The sequence below is a fragment of the Callithrix jacchus genome, chromosome 7, assembly GCF_049354715.1.
Source record: "Callithrix jacchus isolate 240 chromosome 7, calJac240_pri, whole genome shotgun sequence".
NCBI lineage: Eukaryota > Metazoa > Chordata > Mammalia > Primates > Cebidae > Callithrix > Callithrix jacchus.
In genome coordinates, this window is record NC_133508.1 from 118,581,404 (window position 1) to 118,606,277 (window position 24,874).

Genomic DNA, 24,874 nt, shown 5'->3' on the forward strand with positions numbered 1-24,874 from the left:
ATTATTTTATATTACATGAAACACCTAAATACATATGGAAGTTACATGAAATATATAAATACATGAGGTTCAGTCACCTCCTTTAGAATTATGTTTTGTCCTCAAACATGTTATAGACCTCAACAAAATTTTAAATTTTCTCTATATCTGTTACTTGTACAGATTGGAACTATATTTGTAATTTTCTTTATACGTAATTTAGAATTTCTTTTTCAGATTATTCCTTGCTTACCTTTTGTTGGTACTTTGACTGGAATCTCTTCTTTTAATTATATATCTAGCTTTATATTATATACTTGGTTTCATGTTACATTGGTTGATCAGAAATTCCTAAATAATAATCAAAATGAATGATGACAGTAGGGATCTTAATCTTATTGCTCATTTTCATCTTTAATTAATGGCTGTTGGTTTAAACTAGAAACTCTTCCTCTTGTTTAAGAAATGCCTTTTAAATTAGCTAGGCATAGTGGCATACTGGTGGTGGCAGCTATTCAGGGGAGGGAGGCGGGAAGGATCGCTAGAGCCCAGGAGTTTGAGGATGCAGTCATCTATGATCCACTACACTCCAGCTCCAGGGACAGAGCAAGATTTTGTCTCAAAGAAAAAAAAAGCAGCAAAATAGCCTTCTACTCCTTTTAGTATTTTCACAAAGAGTATCTGCAGAAATTTTGTCTCCTATTCAGTAGGAGATAAAACTGAATAGGAGACAAAACTTCTGACATAAACATGTTATTTATGTACTTCTAAAATATTGATTTGCCATTTTTGATGAATAGAAAATTTTTATAGTACTGCACCATGTTTTCTCTATGAAATTAAAGCTTATGTGGTTGTAGTAAATTATTTTTCATAAGACTCCGAAGATGGACTTATAATCCAAAAATTTAAATAAATAATAATTATTGCATCAAACATTTCCCTAAAGTCCTGTTCCATATAACCTCGCTTACCTTCCTTTATCCTCCATAAAAACAATTAAGTTTGCCTGGCCTGATTTTTGCTGAAGGAGGTCATGCCCTTCGTTGTTTGCAATTCCTTTGTCCAACATTGGTTTAGTTTTCTCCCTCAATGTTTGTTCCAGTGTTTCACTAATTATTGACATGAAAGAATCTTGTAGAAACTCTTTCCAAGTGGTGGACTAACTGAACCCTTCTGAGTTTCAAGGTTCTAAATAATCTTAAGCATAGCATGGCATACATTATATAATCATAATTATATAGTACTTTTCCAGGGGAGTTAGTCTGTTGTTCACTAACAGTTAGCAATACCTCAGCTCTGACACCAAATCACATCAACATTCATAGCTATAATACAGGTTTTGTTCTCCTCTGCCTGATTAAAATTTAAAAATCACCCAGATTGAACATATGGGATTTTTCAGTATTCCATTATTGAGACTACTATTGCTATTTGAGTTTAAAATAATAACCATCTGAATGTCCATTAAGAAAGGACTAACCCACAATAGGGGTTGCTGCTGTGAGCTAACTACTTGTTAGGCATATTGTGTGCCTGGCAACCCACACATGCCAGAGATAAAAATGAACTATTTTCAATTGCATGCCATTGTGTAGGTTATTTGCTTTTTTAAAAGCAACTTTAACATTTAATTTATGACTAAGAGAAAGTTATGAAGCATGAGGGGGGAAGCAGAGGCAAATAAAGAGCGTAAACTAAGAAATGAGTTTGATGAAAGACAAGACTGCATTTAAAGACCCTGGTCCCACTGCCTGAGCTGAATGTCAGCCAAAAACAAGCACTGACAGATGAAGAGAAATTTGATTGATACAATTGCTCTTATCTTTAGATCTCAGAATTACTAGGAGTAATAGAAAATATGGAAGACTTTTATTAAGTGTGTAGGGAAACAGCCCATCTTGCAAGTCTGATAGTTACAAAAGCTGAGTGCCTCTATGAGGATTTAACTAACATTTGGGAATGTTTCTATTTATCGAAGAAACCTTCCAAGATTATTCCTGCAAGATCTCTCTCATTGTTTTACTTGTACGCCTAGCATTTACAATTAGCCAGGCGTTCATTCCACCTGTATGTGTTAAGCACATAGACGTCAGGCACTGCCTTAGTCTTTGGGGATACCCCAGGGTAGACAAGTTCACAAGTTTGCACTGTTGTTCTCATGTACATGTCATGTGCTCTTTCCGTCCACTACTCCAGCGGTCTTTGTTGAACCACATTAGAGGAAAGCCTAGGTAAAGGAAAAGAACTTTTTCCTCTAATGTTATTTTAAATTGAGAACTCAACTCTTTTCATATGCCTTTTAAACTGATTTTTCCTGAGTATCAAAGTGATTGACCTGAGTTGGTTCCGCTGAAACATCTCATTTAAAATACACAAGATTTGCTTTATATTTGCACTCACATTGATAGATTAAACAGCTAAAAATGGCATTCAGGTTGTAAGTATTCCATAAAGTGGGAGGATGGAAGGAAGGAAGTGAGGAGTAGATGGAGTGAGAGAGAGAGAGAGAGAGTTATTATTTGAGCCACCACAGGTGATCATATATTCTTCTTTATTTAACAACAACAAATACTTCTCTAATTTGTCAAAAATGCTCAGCTTGTCTGATAATTTTTAAAACGCAAATTAAGACAAGTATGCAATAGATAGATACACTCTGCAAAATTTTAGAGGCTTTTGTATTACTCAGTCTTGACCAAGTCTTAGGAAAACAAGCTCTCTCCTAAACTACTAGCTAAAAAAAAAAAGGAACAAAAGAAAGAAACTTGGCACACGTTTGGAAACAAATTTAACAAGGTCTATCAAAACTAAAAAATGCACAAACTCCACTTCATTTTCATTTTTAGGAATTCTTTCCTGTGGAAATACTCACACAGATGTGCAAACATATATATCAAACTGTACATTGTGGCTTTATCATAAAAAACAATTAGAAACAATCTAAATGCCCGTCCATTAGGAACCTGTTAGAGAAACTGTAGTATACTGATACAGTGGCATGTCATACAGCCCTTAGAAATGAGAGTGGTCTATATGTACTGTACATGAGGAAGTATGTTTTTAGGTAATTAAAAAGTAGATTGCTGAAGTATAGTACAGTCACATTTTCATAGAAGAAAAGGTGTGATTTGTAAAAGTGTGTGTATGAATGTGTATGACTAGAAAATTGCCAGAAAAATATGAAGAAAAAAAATCTTAAAACGCATTATCTAGTTGAGGAGGGTGATGGGGTGGGTCTGTGAAGGTAGGAAAAAATATTTTTACTTTTCTCTTTGTGCTTTTCCTTCTCATTTAATTTTTTGCCATTTTAAATATATCCTTAAAAATGAATCATTCATTTCTCTTTGAATTGTGGAAAATAACAGGTTTATAATAGAAGTGAAATCAGAATGTCTATTTCAGCCACTGTCACAGTACTTCCCTATATTATGTGTTTTTACGGAAGCTTTACTGGCATATGACCTGAAATATTTGAATACCTTCTGATCATTTAGAACACTCTAAGTGACAGCGTAGCCACAATTACTAATATATGCTTGAAAATGTGACTGAGAAAGACCATTTCATAATGTACCTGGTAATAGATTAGGGTACAGGGAACAGCCAAGTTATCAATTTTATCCACTCACTTTAAGTACAAAAGGTTATAAAAATAATTTTCAGATGTATTACCTTCTCTATAGATTGTTAATGCTTATGAAACAATGACTTTATCTTCCTCCTATTCACTTTGAATACCATTACCTAATTGCTCCTATAACCTTCACAGTTGTCTAACCAGACATCAGGTTGTAATCAGTTCTACATACGTTGCCTGTAGTCAGGTAGTCTTTGATAAATATATAAAAAGGGAACATAGTATTCTATTCCTTTGTTCTTCTGCACACCTGAAGAGAATACTTAAATTTTATCAATACTATTTCCACATATTCTTTTATTGTATGGTCATACTCAAGTGATGATCCTATAAATTTATTTAAAACCCACTATTTTTCTTTAGTGAGATACAGCTTTGGGGGCTTGGTGAGTACTGAAAAATCATAAAGCCATGTGAATATAAGCCTTGCATGAAAATAGAGTTTTCGAGCTGGCTGTATTTTCCAAAGTTGTAATATATTCCAAAGGCTGCATGAAATGAGGGCTAGAAAGATGTTCATATTACTGCATTTGTGAAATGTGAAAATTTGATCTATCACAATTTCTGGTTACTGTCAAGTAAATGAAATCAGAGGAGAAAGGCAGATCATGTGACATATCAATGGGAAAGAATAAACCTGAGAGTGACTTAGGTAAATCACATAGACATATTTCCTAATACCCAGGGCTTCGAAACATTGTTTTGGAGAGAGTGGCAGAAAAAAAAAAAAAAATATATATATATATATATATATATATATATTCTTAGATAGTGCTTAATGAAACTGGAATCCCTGCCCTGGAATAAAAGAAAACTTATAAAATTTGCCTTACAATTTACCTTATAAAAGAATACATTACCAAGCCATTAAAAGAAATGGTGTGACACGTACTATATGTACTAGTTTAAAAGATCCTTAAGTAATCTGATGCAGACTACTAGTACTAAATATATGTTCGTTGAAACTGAAATCCCTGCCCTGGAATAAGAGAAAGCTATCATTTAGGAAAACAAATTGTAAAATGAATTAACAGTGCATTGATACTGAACTATGTGCTATATTTAATTAAGAACTAACATAAAAACTAAAGATGCTTTTCAATATTCAGCCAAGAAGAATCCTTGAAAGAAAAACTAAGGAGATAATTCCAGTTTTCAATTCTAGAGTTGCTGCTAAGTGAACATAAAGATTTGCTCAACAAGATCCCTGAAATAATTGTTAGAGAAAATGAAAGGTCTTTAGAACCCAGGAAAATAAGTGTTAACTTGAAGTCTGAGACCACATAGCTCGATATGTTTCTATAATTGTCTAATGTCCTTTAGGAACTTTTGGCTAATTACAAAAAAAAAAAAATGGCTTCAGAGCAATTCTCATTTGTTTTCTGTTTAAATAGCATAATCTATTAGGTTTCAATGTTTCTACCTTGAAAGAATTTTTTCTTTTTCCTGAAAAAAGTCCTATTCTTTACCATAAAAATGACAAGTACAAGGTCAAATTCAAAGGTAATCTGATGACATGTCTGACTGTTCCTCTATCTAAATGAAATAAAACAGACACAGTCTCTTTCATAAAGGATCTAATAGAAAAAACCTAGTAAGAAGGAAACCATTTCGAGTAGTTGATTTGGCCTTGGTTTTAAGGTGACTAGCATTCCTTGGTGTGTGGTAAGGTACCAGTTGGTTTTATTTGCTAGCCTCCGTAATGCGTTCTCTTGCAGTGTTTTTTGTATTTTGCACCAATACATCCTCAGGTTTCTTTTTCCTCCCCTATTTGTTAGTCACCTGGTAACAGACGTGCACCCAGTACCAGATGAATATACTGTTACAGTGATTTCTCTGCAAAAACCTAGAAGCATGCTTGCCTTTGTCCTGGGACCTTAGATTTTTGGTGGCCATGCCTTACAAAGGAATATATTACCAAGCCAGAAAACATTAAAAGAAATGGTGTGACATGTACTGTATGTACTAAGTTTAAAAGGTCCTTAACTAATCTAATGCAAACAATTGGTGCGAAATACATGTTCATTGAATTAATGGTCAATATAAAATATAGCTCTTGCTACTATTCTCATGCATAAAACATACTTTCAAATTGTACCCTATTAAATCATCTCTACTATTTTTTTAACCAACAGAAAAGTATTAACATAGTGTACCTATCACACAGGAGAAGTTTAAAAGTATTTCTCTCTTCTCATCTCTACCTGTTTTCAATGCTGTCCTTTTCTACCCTTTGTGTGTCAACATCCACTCTGTATTGCGTGATGAGACCAATCTTTTGCCATTACTTTGAGGAACAGTTAGGCAATATGTCACAAATATTAGACAATCATGGCTTTTTAAATGAAGATTTTAGTATAGTTCTAACTTTAATGGGAGTTGGTCCTCATTTTGGAATTAACATTAGCTAGTATTGCTTTTGATTTGAGATCCTGCAGAAAGTTACCTACTCTGCAGAAGCTGGTAGTGTTGGCAAAGCCAGTCAAGGAATGTTATGTGAAAGCGCTTGGACTTGTAAAACAAAATGCCAATATTAATTGTTATCATCATTGCTTTTTTGGAATCTGCACCAAACCTTTCAGGATATTTAATTTACCAGTATTTTTGCAAAATAATTCAGATCACAGAGAAGCAGATTATACCAGCAAAATCCTTCTGTCATCAACTTTTAGAAAAGTAGGAAAATTTTTTAAAGTTTTATATATAAATGCCAAATTATCCAAGTAATCATTTTATTTTCTGTTTAACAACCAAAAAGGTAGATTGTATTTATGATTCATTTTTTATAGAAGGTACAGGGCCCATGCTTTAATTACTTGTTTAATTCTTTCCATAATTGTATGAAGTAAGTACTATTATTGTCCTCTTTTATAGAAGAAGAAACTAAAGGTTAGACACGTGAAGTCACTTGGCCTATGTCATGTAACTAAACAAGGGAATTTACAAGCAAAGCCCGCAAATTTAACTACCGTATATCTGAGGTTATTCATCAACTGTTAGATGATAGGCACTGTGGTTCCGACTGCCTGGAGTTTCATAACGCCATAGGTAGTATGGCTTTCTCTCTATTAATTCTGCCTGGGAATAGTGATGGCCTCTGGAGTTTATGGATTACTTTCTTCAACTGAAAAAATTGTCGGTCCTTTTCTCTTCCGATAATGCCTCTGTCTAATCCTTTCTCAACTCTCCTATGGGACTCAAACATGTACTAGAATTCTTCTTTCTGTGTTCTGTGTTTTTACCTTCTCCTCCCTTCTTTCCATCTTTGTAGTTCTCAACGCTCTTTCTAAATGATTTCTCTGACCTACCATCAACAATATTTTATGTCCTGTTAAATCTGTTCATTGGGTTGTAATTCGGGTTTCTGAAGTTTTCTAAAAATGTGTAAGGTGGTACTTTTTCAAATGTTCTGTCACTTTTTATAGCTTCTCTTCCTTGCAGCTATTTTCAAACTTGTCTTTTAATTCTTTAATTATAGCAACAATAGTTTCAGTCCCCCTGACTGATAATTCCAATATTCAAAATTTGTAGCTCTGTCCCTTCTGACCAACAATTCTCCCTGTAGTCACGCAGAGTGCTTTGTGTGTATTTAGTCAGAAGGATTCCTTGAGGCCTAGCATGGAAGTGCCTTCCTCCAGAGAGAATATGTTGATTTCTGCCAGATGCCTAGAGGCACCGATTTGTCTGGAATCTTTTCAAATCAAGTTGATAGATTAGAGATCCCTGGGCCACCAAAACAATGCATAGTGAAGGCTGCAAATCAGTGAAAATACCAGGCATGACTTTGATGTTCTCTCTTTTCTCTGTTGCTCTTCAATGTGCGAAATTACTATGGTCTGAATGTTTATCTTCCCACCCCTCATCCTACCTCAAAACAAATATGTTGAAATTCTTACCCAGGTGATGAATTTGGTGGTGAAGCCTTAGGAGGTGATTAGTTAGAGTTCTTATAAAAGAGGCCCGAAGGAGCGCATTTGCCCCTTTGACATCTGAGGGCACAGATAGGAGAAAACATCTGTGAGGACGTGGTCCCTCAACAGACATCAGATCAGATCTGCTAGCACCTTGATCTTGAACTTCGCAGACCCATAACTGTGAGAAATAACTTTCTATCATTTATAAGGCATTATTCCGTGGTATTTTTCATAGCATCCCAGATGGACTAAGCAATACCAATGCAATCCTCTGTAAGCAGAGGATAGAAGAGTCGAGATATACTTATTACTGATTCCCTCATCTTTTGAGGACTGGGGCCTTCGGGGGCTCCGGCTCAATGTAGGTGGGTTGTCTTTTACAAGCTACCTTATTTGAAGACCCCCCAGAGAGTCTGCTGAAACCATAGCTCTAATCTGACGGAATTCAAAGATACTCCTGTGGCAACGGCAACTTAAGCACTACATTCTCAGCTTGCTTCTCCGGATCCCCACCTTTTCATTGATTTTGTCTTGTAGACTTTACTGTGTTGTCATCCCTTAGATGTGTTTAAGAAAACGTTTTTAATACACCATTTTTCCATTGTTTTTAGCATGAAAATCTCTCTGAATACCCCTGTGTAACCTTTACTGAACTATTCAACGTTCAAGAATGCAACCATTATTAAAGAGAGGTCCTGTAAACAATGGACACAGGGTCTCTTTCCTAATAGAGATTACATTCCAGTCAGAGTCATATCAAAAAATGTAAATAAAAAGACAAAATGAGTTTGAGTTATGATAAGAGCTATGAAGAAGTTCTAGAAAATGAACTGAAAGAGATATTAATGAAGGAATGCATAGAAGGGAGATATTGAAAAATAGCTTAGTATCTTTCCTAAATTTCAAAGAAATTTTGAAAATTAATAATAGCATAAAAGAAATTTAAGGTTATATGGAAGTTAAAGCTTAGCTAAATGCCATGTGGCAAATGGCACAGGCAACGAATAATTTTGGGTATTATTGGAAGAGGCCTGGATTGGGAATGAAGTTTCAAGAATGGGTCCCATGTATCATTTACCTGCTGAATGATCTTGGGAAAGTCATCTAACCTATTCAATATAATTCAACCACTAATACCACTAATTACCTGCACATTTGTTGTTTATCTAAAATACAAGATACTCTGTTAGGCATTGGGTGGGAGTGGTCAGAGAGATGAGTAAAGCATGATTCCTGCATTTCTTCCAATATGGACCTATTATAAGGCTAAAAGGAAGCTACATCATAGGAACATAGATTGAATTCAAAAAATGAAAGAGAGAGAAAGGAACTATATACACAAAATTCCACGTCTGCTAATCTGACTTCTAATTGGAATTCTGTAGCTTGTCTGAGCTTGAATAAATCTCCTAACCAAATGATCTGACAATGCAGGTTGAGGTAGTGGTTTTAGACGTTCTGTGGATTCCTCCTCCTCACCTTTCTACCGCTCACCTCACTGTAGGCTGCCACAAAACAAGGAAGGGAAATTCTGAAACTTCATTTTTAAACCAACTAGAAGAGGTCTGCTTTTATCCATTCTAATATGGAGCTTTCTTATCATATTAATATTTTATGAGAATGAGCAAAGAATGGTGCATCTAGAAAACATTTGAAACCCACTGATTGGTTAGTCAGTTTTGTTGAAAACAGTAAAGGAGTTATGAAATCTGTGTAAGACTGATGTTCATTCTACTGACTGAAGAAACTTAGGAGAGCTGCAGAATTATTGCAAAGGGTGCACACATAAAGGCATGTACCAAATGTTAGCCATCGGCAGAACATATTGGTATTTAGGTGATGATATGGACAGAGAGAGAGATGTAATACATACATAGATAGGCAATTTTAATTTTTAAAATACAAATAATTCATGTGTATGAGAGAAAAGCTCAAATAGTATAGTAGATAATAATGTGAACTGTAAATGCCCTCCCTCCTATCATTTGTTTCCATTTATTGTATATTCTTCCAGAATTTTTCCATACCTGTCCTAAGAGATTTATGTAGTTTCTCATACACAAAGGGAATTATATTGTACCTTCCATACTGCAATCTGATGTTCTCTCTTAATATACCTTGGACATGTCTCTGTATCAGTACATATTGATTTATCATCTTCTTTTTTGGTACTGCAAAGTATTTCATTATTTGAATGCAACTAAATTTATTTAACCAATCCACTGTGGATGGACATTTATTATGTTTTCATAACCTGTTCTCAATTGTTTTTCTATTACGAAGATGCTGCCACACACATCCTAACATTACCAGCTTTGAGTATATGTGGGAACTGCTTTGGCAGTTGCTGTGTCATGTATTTTCTCAATCAAAAGATAATTCAAGTACAAACACTCATGGAAATGTTTGACACTTAAAGGAGATCCTCTGCTAAAACCGTTTGGTGACTACTGAGTTAGAAATTCATTTTAAGCTTTAGTTTAGCATATGCTGTTTGAAGTATAACAGGCAATCAAGTTTGTTAAAAAATGAGATAAATGAATGCCGTTATCTGAAACTCACCGAAATTGATTCATTGATGCAGCAAACTCATTTTTTGAGCACTTATTCTGTGCTCTGGACTGTTGATATACGCGTCACACGTGGTTTGTAGCACTTGTGCTACAGAAGGCCTAGAGACCTCCGTGCTAACATCAATTGCAACACCATTGTAGCAAGTGCTGGCATAGAAGAGCTGCCCTGTGATTTTACTATTGTAGTGTAAGCACTGAAAATGATGAACTAGCACTGCTGCTCTCTCTACCAATGTAGGCAGCCATTCTCCAGGCATTTTCAGGAACTGTTTTCTGTAGGAAAAAAGAAAGAGAATTTGGCAAATAAGCTTCAGTTTTTTATGTGTTTTTCAATCATTTCTGATCTGTGGCTCACATATTGTTTTCTCTAAAATAAAGGAAGGATTTGTCTTTTTACTCTTACCTCTCTAGCAAGTCCTCTGCTCCTTTATTTATCTCTATGTGCCCTTTGAACACAGCAGAGGTTTATCCTTGTAGATATCTGTCTACCGTAATTTCAGACTAACATCTGACAATTTAGCCACTTACACTTCACTCTCTCTCCAAACCTGTGCCTCACTAAATGCTACTTAGTGTCTTTTCTCTGATCAAGAGATGCCTATCTGGCTTTCTTTTCTGGAAAGAAGAAATAGAAGCTAGCTATCTAGACATAATTATTTTACTATGGTCAATGAAGCTTTGAAATGCCCACATCTAATATAATAAAAATATTAAGTACTACCATGCATTAAATCCTTACCATTATAAATACTTTACCTACTATGCGCTTTATGTGTATCACCATATTTAATTTCTATAACAAGCATTATCTCCAGTTTTCTTATGAGGAGCAGGAAGCATGGGAGAAGGTCAGTCACAGGGTAATACAACTTGCAACTAACGAGCTCGATTTAAGTCCAGGTTTGTCGAATTCTCTTGTTTATACTGTCAACCATTATACTGTACTGCCTCCACAGGTAAAGGGTGTTTTGAAATATGGATAGTATTTCTATCTCTAAACCATGTGTAAAAGCACCAAATATACACCTCTCACCCTTTCTCCTACCCCACCCCCACAAAAAAAGAAGCAATATTTTCTGGGCTTAAAAAGAAACCTCCTGTCTGGATACCATGAATAAAAATAAAGTTTATTTCGGGAGGAAGGTTTTGAATATATTTGAGATATTTAAGTTTTATACCTGCCTTCCGATGTAACTTTGCCGCCTCAGGGTTTTATGGATACTAAGTCTTATACCAATTTCTGCTAAATTATGCTGGAGGAGCATGCTAATGCTAACAAAGGAGCCAGCTTGACAGATAGAGCCCCAAGGAAGAAAAAAGATTATCTATATTACAGTAGTATTAGTCTAATCCCACTCCCAAAATGCCATACTTGGATTAACCAATCTCCATTAGATAAGCAAGAAATAAATTAGCAATGGAAGACTTGGCCCAACCTCTCTGCTGGAAGCATATTATTAAGAGACCATGCCCAATAGTATTAGGGAGATACGTGCTTGACTATGATCTTGAAATCCAATGGGAAATAGAGTGGCAACTGGCAAAGTTTCTTTTTATTAGTGCAGCCTCTCTTTCTTATATAATGCAGTGTGGGTAAAACTATACTTGTTTCATAAGGTCAGTATCTAGGACAGACTGTATCTATCACTGAGTTACAACATCTTCTGCAAAATCTTGCTCTAATGTAATCCCTTTCATCTTATTGATTCACAGTGTTTTTCTGAAAAATAATAATTGTAACTTTTTGTGCCCCATCCAACCAAACCATACTTCCATAAAATTCCTTTCCTCTTTCATTGTTTGTACACACTTTTGATTGTTTGATAACATCTGCTCATGAGAGTGTAAATTTCAACATTGTTGATGTTTCCAAATGGTTATAAGTTCCAGCTGTTTGTTCTTTTCTCTCCAATGGAGATCTAATATTACAAAGGAAAAGAGGAAAAAAGAAAATATAACTAGTTCCCTACTCTCTCATAAGAGAGGAGATAAATTGGATGGTAAAAATTCTATCAGCAATTATATATTTTAGAAATCAGAAATTCTCAGCAAGAGATATTTAAACATCCCCAGTTGCTGCTATCATTTTGGGGAAGGGATGACATATTCCTCGCTAAATAAATCCTATGCCAGCTTAACATTTTGGTAAGCAAAGAAGATTCTACATGCTTCTTCTCCCTTTTTAATTACTTAAGTATTGTTGTCTTATTTTAATTTAGCAGCAGGGAAGAAATGCCAACAAGCTACATAGGTGAATGAGGAGGTAGGAGGATGCTACCATATAAGACATTAATCCTAGCCAAAGTTTAATAGTAAGAAGGGTCGTGCCAAGTAAACGCATGGGGATAATAAACAAGGAATATGCCCCATATAATTAACATACCTTAATCAACCACCAAATAATAGTTGAACACCTACTATGCTAACACCATTGTCTTGCTTTTCTTTTCTGTTTTCTCCCAGAATGAGAATAATTTATTGTTTTTCTGGATATGAAAGTATTAACATGCTTATTGTAGAATTTACTGATATTTAAAGGTAACAAGAAAAAAAAGATATCACCTATGATTCTAACACCTTTCAGAGAAAAATATAAAACATTTTCACTTGTTTCCAGACTTTTACTGCATACATCTATATGTAGATATCTATTTTTAAAATGGAATTATGCTACATAGTTGTCTGTGTTTTAAAAAATCCAAGTTTGAGTAGCCCTACACTTTCTCCTATGGAATATAATGCGTGCCATAGATTTCTTGTTAAGGATTTATTATTTATTATATATGTATTACTATTTAATATAGATTCTGACTAATTGAGCAATCTCTTATCCACTCTTCTATCTGAAATTATACAACAGATTGTTGTTATTTATAGTCACAATATGGTGCTATAAAACACTAGAACTCATTCTTCCTATTTAGCTGTAATTTTGTATCCACTAAACCAACTTTGTCTGTCTCTCCTCCTCCTGTACCCTTCCAGCCTCTAGTAACCACTATTCTATCTTTGTTTCCATGAGATCAACTCTTTTGGCTTCCACATCTGGGTGAGAATGTATGGTATCTAGCTTTCTGTGCCTGAGGCATATTTTATTTAAGGTGATGTCCTCCAAGCTTATATATGTTGCCACAAATGACAGGGTTTTATTCTGTTGTATGGTTGAATATTATTCCATTGTGCGTATATACCACATTTTCTTTATTCATTTATCTGCCATTGGGCTCTAAAGTTGATTACATATCTTGGCTATTGTGAATAGTACTGCCACAAACATGGGAGTGCAGATATCTCTTCAATATACTGATTTCCTTTCTTTGGATATATGTACTCCGTAGTTGGATTACTGGGTCACATGGTACTTCTAGTTGAATATTTTTCAGGAAACTTCATGCTATTTTCCATAATGGCTACACTAACTTACATTCCCACCAACCAGTATATCAGAGTTCTCCTTTCTCTACATTCTTACCAACATTTGTTGCTTTTTGTCTCTTTTTTATTTTTGAGATGAGTCTTGCTCTGTCACACAGACTAAAGTGCAGTGGCACGATTTCAGCTCACTGTAGCATCCGCCTCCCGGGTTCAAGCAATTCTCATGCTTTAGCCTCCTGAGTAGCTAGGACTACAGGTGTGTGCCACCATGCCCAGCTAATTTTGTGATTTTTGTAGAGATGGGGATTCACCATGTTGGCCAGACTGGTTTTGAACTCGTGGCCTCAAGTGATCTCAGCCTCCCAAAGTACTGGGATTACAGGTGTGAGCCACTGCCCCGGTCACTTATTTTTGATAATAGCCATTCTATCTGGGGTGAGATGATATCTCATTGTGGTTTTGATTTGCATCTCTCTTATGATTAGTGATGTTGAACATTTTTTTCATATATTTTTTGGCCATTTGTATGTCTTTTTTTGGAGAGATGCTTCTTTAATTCATTTGCCTATTTTCAAATGAGGTTCTTTGGGAGTTTGTCAGGTTTTTGCTTTTTAGTTTTTTGAGATCCTTTTATATTCTGGTTAGTAATCCTTTGTCCTATGAATACTTTGCAAATATTTTTTCCCATTCTGTTGGTTGTCTCTTAACTTGGTGGATTGTTTTCTTTGCTGTGCAGCTGCTTTTCAGTTTGATATAATCCTGCTTGTCTATTCTTGCTGTGTTTTGAGGTCTTCTCCATTAACTCTTTGTCCAGGCCAATGTCCTGAAGTGGTTTCCCTTAAGTTTTCCTCTAGCAGTTTTATAGTTTCAGTGTTTACAAGTATGCCTTTAATCCATTTTGAGTTATATTTTGTATACAGTGAAAGATAAGGGTCCAGTTTCATTCTTCTGCATATGGATATCCAGTTTCCCAGAAGTATTCACTGAAGAGACTGGCCTTTCTCTAGTGAATGTTCTTAGCAACTTTGTCAAAAATCAATTAGCTGTAAATATGTGAATTTATTTCTAGGTTCTTTAGGCTGTTCTATTCATCTGTGCATCTGTTTTTATACCAGTACCATGTTATTTAGCTTTGTAGTATATTTTGAAGTCAGATAGTGTGATGGCTCTGGCAATCCTTTCTGCTCAGAATTGCTTTAGTTATTCACAGTCTCTTGTAGTTGGTTCCATCTGAATTATTTTCTATGCAATGTCATTGCATTGCATTGAATCTATAGATCACTTTTGGTAATATGGTCATTTTTACCATGTTAATTCTAATCCACGAGCATGGGACATCTTTCCATTTTTATGTCCTCTATGATTTCTTTCATCAGTGTTTATAGTTCTCCTTGTATTTACCTGCTTGGTGAAATGTATTCCCAGGTAATGATTTCGTAACTATTGGATATGAGATTGCTTTCTTGATTTCTTTTTTCACTAGTTCATTGTTGGTGTATACAAATACTATTGATTTTTGCATGTTAATTTTGTATCCTACAACTTTACTGAATTTAACTATTAGTTCTAACGGCTTTTTGGTGGAGCGTTTAGGGTTCTCTGTATATATGACCATGTTCCAACAAACAAGGAAAGTTATACTTAGTCCTTCCCTCTTAGGTTGTTCTCGTTTTTTTGTTTGTTTGTTTTTGTTTTTCTTTTGCTTAATTCCTGTGGCTAGGACTTCCAGTACTATATTGAGCAAGAGTGGTGACAGTGGGCATCTTTGCCATGTTTAAATTCTTAGAGAAAAAGCTTTCAGTTTTTCTCAGTTCAATATGTTAGCTGTGGGTTTATCACATGTGGTCTTTATTGTGTTGAAGTACATTCCTTCTATAATTTGTTGAGGGGTTTTATAATGAACGGATACTGAATTTTATCAAATGGTTTTTCAGCATCTATTGAGGTGATCCACTATTTTTATCCTGGATTCCGTTTGTGTGATTTGTCATGTTTATTGGTTAGTTTATGTTGAACCATCCTTGCATCCCTGGGATAAATTCCATATGATCATGTTGAATAATTTTTTCATTTTCTGCTGAATTTGGCCTGCTAGTATTTTGTTGAGGATTTTTGCATCGATGTCTATCAGGGATATTGGCCTCTAGTGTTCTTCATTTGTTGTGTTCTTTTCTTATTTTGATATTACAGTAATGCTGGCCTCATATAATGATTTTGGAAGAATTCTTTCTCTTCAGTTTTCTGAAAAGATTTAAGAACAATTGGTATTCTTTCTCCTTTAAGTCTTTGATATAATTCAGCAGTGAAGCCATCAGGTACTGGGTTTTTCTTTGATGGGCTTTTCTTTTTATTACTGATTGAATCTTGTCACTTGTGATTGATTTCTTCAAGTTTTCTATTTCTTCTTAGTTCAATCTTGGTAGGTTGTATGCATTCAGGAATTTAACCATCTCCGCTAAGTTTTCCAACATGTTGGCACAGAGCTATTCATAATGGTCTCTAAAAATTCTTTGTATTTCTGTGGTATTAGTTATAATGTCTCCATTTTTTGTTTCTGATTTTATTTATTTAGGTCTTTTCTTTCTTAGATAATTGTTATTATTTCAATACTTTTAACTTTATTGAGACTTTTGCAGCCTAACATGTGGTCTATGCTGAAGAAATGTTTGATGTGCTGATAAAAAGAATGTGTATTCTGCAGCTGTTGAATAAACACTTCTGTAAATGTCTGTTAGGTACATTTGGCCTTAAATACAGTTTAAATCCAAGGTTTCTTGGTTGATTTTTTTAATCTAGATAATCTGTCCAATGCTGAATTGGGATGTTGAAGTCCCCAACAATTATTGTACTGGAATCTGTCTTTCCCTTTAGGATAATAATGATTGCTTTATATATCTGGCTACTTGGCTCGGCATGCATATATTTTTATAATTGTTATATCCTCCTGCTGAATGGATCCTTTCATATAATGACCTTCTTTGTCTCTTTTTACAGTTTTTACTTAAACTCTGTTATATCCATTATAAGTGTAACTACCCCTGCTTACTTTTGGTTTCTGTTTCCGTGGAATACCTTTTTCTATCCATCCATTTTCAGTATATTTGTGTCTTTACATGGTGACACTTTTTTTTGTTTGTTTGTTTTTTGCATACAGCTGTGTCATATTTTTATACATTCAGTCAGTCTATAACTTTTAAGTAAGCTGTGTCATATTTTTATACATTCAGTCAGTCTATAACTTTTAAGTAAGGAATTTAATTTGTTTACATTTAAGATTACATTGATAGGTGAGGACTTACTCCTGTTACTTTATTAATTGTTTTTTGGTTGTTTTTATAGCTTTTGTGTCTTTTTTTTCCTCATTTCTATCGTTGCAGTTTTGTGGTCTCCTACAGTGAAAGTGTTTGATTCTTTTCTCTTTTTCCTCTATCAATTTGCCTTACCAGTGAGTTTTATACTTTTGCATGTTTTTGTGGTGTGATTATCATCTTTTTACTTCCATATGTAGGACTGCCTTAAGCATTTCTGTTCTGGTGGTGCAAGGCTGTTCTGGTGGTGATGAATTCACTCAGTTTTTGCTTTTCTGCGAAAAACTTTATTTCTCCCTCATTTCTGAAGGATAACTTTACTGAGTATATTTCTTGGTTAGCCATTGGTTTTTCCTTCTATTTCTTCTTTCAGCACTTTGAATATATCACCCAATTCTCTCCTGGTCTATAAGACTTATGCTGAGAAATCTACTGGTAATCTAATGGAGATTTTCTTACACATAACTTGATACTTTTTTCTTATTGTTTTTAAAAATTTTCTTTGTCTTCTACTTGTGATAACTTGACTGTAATATCCCTTGTAGAGAATCTTTTGGGGTTGAATCTATTTGAGGGCCTTTGAGCTTTCCAAATCTGGATATCTGTATTAGTTTGTTTTCACACTACCGTCAAAAACAACCTAAGACTGGGTAATTCATGAAGAAAAGAGCTTTAACTGACTCAGCTCCTGAAGCTTAACAGGAAGCATGACTAGGAGGCCTCAGGGAACTTACGATCATGGTGGAAAGTGAAGGGGAAGCGGGCACATCTTACCATGACAAAGCAGAAGAGAGAGTGATGGAGGAAGTGCCACACACTTTTAAACCTTCGGATCTCATGAGAAACTACTCACTCAAGATCATGAGAACAACAACGGGGAAATCTACCTCCATGATCCAGTCACCTCCCCCCATGCCCCTCCTCCATTTTGACATGAGATTTAGGTAGGGACACAGATTCAAACCATGTCAACATCGCTATTGAGATTCGGTGACTTTTCAGCTACAATTTTATTAAATGGGGTTTTTATGCCTTTTTCCATCTCTCTTTCTTCTAGAACTCCATAATGCAAATAAATAGTTGTTCACACAATGGTATTGCCTAAGTCTTGTACGCTTTCTTCAGTACTTTTCTTTCTTATTTCCTTTTTTTCTCTGATCAGGTAATTTCAAATGACCCATTTTCAAGTTCACAGATTTATTCTTCTGCTTAGTTCAGTCTGCTACTGAAGCTCTCTATTATTTTATTCATTGAATTCTTCAACTGCACAATTTCTGTTTGGTTCTTTTGATATCTGTCTCTTTGCTCCTTTCTTGCTCATATTGTGAATTGTTCTCTTGATTTTGTTAAATTATCTATCTGTATTTTCTTATATGTGTTGAATTGCCTTAAGATTATTGTTTTTAATTTCTTTTCCAGCAATTCATAGTTTTCTTTTCACTGGATCTGTAACTAGACAGTTATTGTGTGTGTTTGGTGATATTATATTTCCTTGCTTTTTCATGTTTCCTGTATCCCTGTGTTGATGTTGATGTCTGTGCCTCTGGTGGAGCAGCAACTTCTTCCAAACTTTCTACAGCAGCTTTTGTGGAGAATGACTTTCACTTGCTGTTGGATTTTAGTTGCTGGTTGGGAAAGGTGTAGTGACTATTTTTCCAGGTAGACAGAATGGTGTTCTTAAGCCATATCCAATATTAGCAATAACTGTGTGTGCCTCCGTGGTCCAGGCTGTAGAAGTCTGTGGCAGTGGTTCTGGTAGCATAGGTTATTAAGTTCCTCACTGATAATGGCTTTGAGGGGTACTTCTGTTCTCATTTCCCCACAGTAAGGGACTTATCTTAGGGTATGCCACTTGTCTGCTCTGACATGACCTACGAGCTGCTGCAGCAGTGCTGGGTTCCCGGTGCAGGCACTAGAAACATCTTTGGGGCCCATGTCCTAGACTCAGTCTGTGAACCTATAGTAGCACCTGGACTTTGGGATTCAAGTTTGCTGTCTGTACTAGAGATGAATGTAGGTTGCCCACAGAGCCGGGATCTGTGACTCTAAGGCACTGCCTAGAAGGTGCTAAGAGCTGGATTGTAACTATGATTCTACCTTGGAGACTGGGAACTGTATGGGCCCAACCCTAGGGAAGAGGGTGCTCTGGAGGTTTGGGCCTGGGGAGCATGCTATGGCTGTAGTTGAGGAACCTGAGCAAATTGGTCTTACTGGTAATGTGGGTCACAGGGGGTGAGGTGCTATGTACTGTTGACTCTAGACCCTGAAACAGTGAAGCTCAGCTGTATCCTAGACTCTATTAGTCCAGGTGCAGCAGCAGCAAGTACCCCAGAATGGCTGACACAGCGGCCTTTTGGGCCTCAGGAGACAGGGAGCAGCACAGCAATGACTCCACTCCCTGGAAAGAAGGGTATCTCAGCAGTTCAGACTCTAGGAAGTGAGTCCAACCCAGGGAAGTAGAGTAATAGAGTTATTTGGCCTTTAAAATAAGATGTCAGCTCAGCCAGCACTTTGTTTCCCACGGATGTGAGGTGCTGCATCAACTCAGCCCTAGGATGCGTAGCTGTTCATTTCTGCCAAGGAAGGCAACACTTTCTCAGGGAATGATGCACCTCTTCAACTCAGCCCCAGTAGTGTGACTGTTCTAAATGCCTCAGGTACCATTTCCTTAGGAGGCAAGGTGCTACTTCAGCTTAGGTACTAGGATTTGTGGCCACTCTGGGCAGCCAAGGTATAGCTTCCTCGTGTCTGGGCAAAAATGCTTCAATGTTGGTACCAGGTGGGTGATGGCCAAGGTACTTGCTCTGGATGGCCAGAGTATTGTTTCTACAGGAGGCAGTACCACTTCTGCTTGGGCACAGAGGGGTGAGACTGTTCTGGGATGCTTGGGGCTGCTTCCTATCCAGACAGCTCCCTCAGCTGCCTAGAGTTCACAGAGGCAGGAGACCCCAGTGCTAAAGCCTATAGTTGGCCAAGGTTGAAGACTATAGTTTCTGCCTGAGGCAACTGGGATCCTCTAGCTTACCTGTTCCCTGTAGGGAGAAGATCCTTCTGGTTCCCAGCTGATCCCAGCTGTGGGGAGATGTAGTAGAGAGCAGGTATTCCCTTCTGTTCTCTATGTGGCCGTGCTGAGTTTCTTTGCTCTCCAGGGTCTCTGTAGCTCCTTGGATGTATGTTGGCACTGTCCTTTAGTTACTGTATTTGAATATAGTTTATTTGTTGTTTTGGCAGCCTCTGTAGGGTGATGAGTGCTAGGAGCTTCTAGTTGACCATCTTGCTCTGTCCCCCTCATTTTGCATGTTTTTAAGAGTGCTTGATTTCTGAGAATTTTTTTTAGTCAGTCAACCTCAGGAAATATCTTAGTTGTCCATGAAATAATTAAGGAGCATCATTTCCAGATACCTGTTCAAACTCACTATGCATTAGGGGATTATCTATTAAGAAGAATAAACCCCACAAAATTGTGTCCGTTTTTAACTTTTAACTTCAAAATAAAATAAACCCAAATGTATATATTCTGTTTATATACCTAGAAGCAGCCTCTCCTTAAAGATAATAACTTGTTCAGCCATAGAGAAAAAAAGAACGAGAATAAACATTTCCCTCTAAAGGATTAAAATTAGTAATTGTTTGTTTGTTTTACAATTCCAAGAGATGTAAACTAAATGGACATAAATTGGTAAGGAAAGATTTAGCAGATGGCATGCTTTCTTTTAAAATGGGTAGCCAAATTAGTCTATCTTTCTTCTTCCTCAAATACCACTGAAATCAAGCCTTTTTTACTTGACTAAATGAGAAGATCACTATCTCCCTATACTGTGGGATCCTGATAGAATCCTTGCTGTTTTTCTTAGCCTAGTGCTCTTACACACAAACAGACGGCACCGTGGCTGGGAAATTGAGGTCAGGAGGGAATATGCCACTCTGCCTGCCAGGCTCCCCAGTATGTTATTTCACCTGCTGGGTACAGAAACTTCTCTCCAGAGTTCAACAGAGAAGGTGCTTCCTTGATTAATCACATACGAGTTCCTGCACCCAGGTGTCACTGGGTGATGATTCTTTGAAACATACCAAGAGAATCCACCATATAAAGGTGATATTACTGCTGCCATCAACCCTCTTGGTATATATTATTCTAACCTATAGGTTCTAACCATAGCCACCTTGTTTTAATAAGATTTCAGAAAGAGAATCAACTCAAAGGTGCTACAAATACTGTGAAAAACAAAACAAAAATTCCTCCTGAACTTCCTACCCTCCTCTGAAACAAAACAATGCAGGTTTTTCTTAAGTTGATCTTTTTTTCCTATTGTCTTCCATTTTCTTAGTATTATCTTTTGTCCATATTTTCTATTTTGAAACAACCCTGAAACAGCACTGTCCACAGAGCATTCTTGTTCTCACAGCCTCCAACATGCCATGCATGTGCACCAGTCTTTATGTAAACTCCCACCATCACCCCCTAACAGCCCATCAGAGGCCCGAAATTTTTGTTGATGAATATGGCAGACATTGTGCGGCTATCTCATTTCATACTGGACACCATTCCACATGCCAGAGATAAAAGAATAAGCAAACCAGAAATAATTCTTACATTCATGGAGCTTTTAGTATAGTGGAGAAGATACCCATTTTCAAACAACCTCTACCTCCTGGGTTCCAGTGATTCTCAAACTTCAGCCTCCCAAGTAGCTGGGACTACAGGTGCACACTACCACGCTGAGCTAATTTTTGTGTTTTTAGTGGAGATGGGGTTTCACCATGTTGGCCAGGCTGGTCTCGAACTCCTGACCTCAGGTGATCCACCTGCCTCAGCCTCCCAAAGTTCTGGGATTACAGGCGTGAGTCACTGCAGCTGGCCATAACACTTCCTCTTTAGTGATGGTACCTCTAGGTTGGCATATCAAAAGTCGTGTTATTATCAAGTAATTCAATAAGTGGGTACTCTTGGAAAGGAAAAATGGGTTCAAAAATTAGATACGCCAAAATGCACATTTACATACATTCTGCAATCTATATTTGTACATTTATCTACTACTCTTCCTAGGATGACAGAGAGAGATGGTAGTCAGTGAAGCCAATGCCTTTGATTTTTATCAGAATATCGGATTACAGTTTCTTACTTGGTAGTTAAACCTAAGTTCACTCTACAGCATAGTGAAGCTGTGACATTGGAATCAGATATACAGAATACCAACCCCCTTGCCACCATCTACTAGCTGTATGATCTTAGGCAAGGTAATCAACTTCGAAGCCCCAATTATCTTTACTTTAAAAGGAAAATAATGGTTTGTATCATAGAAAGTTACTGTGAAAATCAAAAGAGAATGTTGTATAATAAACCCTTGCATAGTGTTTAGTATGTCCCAGATACTGTTCCAAGAACTTCCCAATATTTAATCAATTTATCTTCATAATAAACCTATGAAGAAGGATTTTTAATGAGTTTTTCATCACATTTTGTATATGAGGAGCTGGAGGCACAAGGAAGCCATCGGGCCAACGTCAAAGAACTAGTCAGATTCAAACCCAGAATTTAAGCTCTTAGCCACTGTACTCAAAAACTGTGAATAAGTATAAAGCAATGAATAAAATCCTCAGTAGGTTGTAAGCATCTTAAAATGTTAATTACTATTCAATATAGTTAACTTTTTAATCCATATTCTGGTGAGTAGTCATTCCAAATTTCCTCAGACTAATACATTTCTCCAGGTGGAGATTCAGATCTCTCCTTCCTTTTCTTTCATTTTTTACCCTGACTCTTCCATCAAAATTATTCTTTCTTTCTCTCATGTATGTTCTTATTAATTCCACCTAACATTATGTGGCAGCTCCTTATCTTTAATTTAATTACAACAGAGGAGTAGACAAATCAAGATAACTATTAATATTTATAGATTTTTGTATCATATCTGAATTGAATGTAAACATGGCTTTTAGCAAAAATTCTAAAAGCTATGTTGACATTCTAGAATAATTTTTCAGGCTTTCCTAAAGAGTGTTGAGGTTCTAATACATGGATTCATCTTTCATTGTCTTCACATGGAAGTTACTGTGTTTGCTTATGGAACAGAGTTCATCTCCTGCCCTGAATTGTATGGTGGTGCCATAAGAAGCCTTTTTAGATACATACAAGTGTGGCATGAGGAATGCCCCTCTGAGGAGCAGCATGTTTTCTTTCACTTTCTCAGGGAAAGTCAGTTTCACTGAGATACTATCACTTATTCAACATCACACCAAAAAATGGGAAGAATGAAGTCTTTTTTGGCATTGGCAATGATTCTGTATTAATTTAGAATTGGATGGACTGCCACATATTCAGAGAACTGAACACCCTAAATGGGATATTGGAAAATACTATTTCAAACTAGGTGTGGTGACTCATGCCTGTAATCCCAATACTGTGGGAGACCAAGGTGGGAGGATTGCATGAGCGCAGGAGTTCAAGGCTAGATCTGGTCTCTATGAATAAGTAAAACATTAGGCAGGCCATAGGAGGAAGATGGCGGTGGAGTCACGCACTACCCAGGAGGAAATTAAGAAGGAGGCAGTGAAGCCAATCGACAGTCCAAGACGTGCCCGCTGCTGCCACAGGTCTTCACCACCAATAACGGCCACCACCACCGAGTGGATGAGTTCTCCGGGGAAACGTCCCCTCCAGCGAGTGGCAGATCTACACTTGGGTGGATGCAATCTTGAAAGAACTGACAAGCTTAGTAAAAGAAGTCTACCCAGAAGCTAGATGGAAGGGCACTCGCTTCAATTTTGCACTCGTTTTTACAGATGCTAAAAGACCTGGCTATGGAGTTAAGGAGATTGGCAGCACCATGTCTGGCAGAAAGGGGACTGATGATTCCATGACTCTGCAGTCGCAGAAGTTCCAGATAGGAGGTTACTTGGACATAGCAATTACCCCTCCAAATCGGGCACCACCTCCTTCAGGGTGCAGGAGACCATATTAAATTCTGCTTACTGTTTCTTGAATTTATGTTTCGGTCAGTTATGCAAAATAAACTTACTCTTTTTCCTCCCCTGATGATTCCCATTAAGCCTTTAAATTCCAAACAAATTATAATGTATCATCTATTTAGGAATTAGGTTTGGATGTGCTATTGTATGATTACTAATAGAAAGTCCGTATGTTTCAAGCCCTTCTGTAAAAATGAAGAAAAGTGCTCTTAGCATTCTGTGTAAAACTGTACTGTTAAATATATGTATGTAATCAGAAAAAAAAATTAACCATAGGGGTGTTGCCCACCTGCAGTCTCAGCTACTCAGGAGGTTGAGATGGGAGGATCATCTGAGCTGGGAAGGTGGAGGCTATGGTGAGCTGTGTTTTCACCACTGCACTCCAGCCTGCATGACAAAAAAAAAAAAAAAACAAAGGAAATAAAAAGAGAAAAATACTATTTTATATATTGAACAAAATACCTCATATTTTAAAAATAGTAATAGAGATTATTTTCATAAGGCCTTTTATTTTCCAACAAGATATCAGTTGGACAGTCTCCACACCTCCCCAAAAAAGTCATTGTGAAATCATAATTATGACATGTAGAGGAATTGTTTTTATACGTAATGCCGATATATTCTTTAAAAGGAATATTTCATTTCCTTTTAAAATCCAATAAAGTGTTATCTCCTCATAAAAAGTTATATAATTTTAGTCCTCTTGAAAAAGATTATAATTAATCTGAGGTTTCAGGCACATACTTAATCTATTAGCAGAAAAATTTCCCATCTTTACTATAATTATGTTGAAAAAGTTTGAAAGGAGACTTTGAAAAATCTTTAACCATACATTAAAGTATTTTGAATATTGCTCTCTTTACTGAGATCAGATTAAGAGGAAGTACACTCTTAGCTGCAGTATAAAAGATTTAGGCTAAAAAGAGAATGGCCTCCGGTAAAGTTTTTACATCATGGAATTTTATTTTATCAGTGGAAATCAGATACCCTCTATGTTAAGGGCTTCACAACAGAATTTTCACCTTTCAAATACAATTTAGGTTTAACACCACTTTGAGATAAGGTGTGAAGTGAGTGACATCTTAGCTTCGTTTGATCCTTCACCTTGAAGGACTG

The 24,874-nt window shown here is 36.4% G+C and overlaps 1 protein-coding gene and 1 pseudogene across 3 annotated transcripts in view; both read left to right on the top strand.

Annotated features, from left to right (window-relative positions):
* The window catches only part of ADGRL2 (adhesion G protein-coupled receptor L2), a 678,326-nt gene that overhangs the window by 72,215 nt on the left and 581,237 nt on the right, over window positions 1-24,874 (top strand). The window lies entirely within an intron of this gene.
* LOC100392810 (histone deacetylase complex subunit SAP18 pseudogene) lies at window positions 23,168-23,863 on the top strand (annotated as a pseudogene).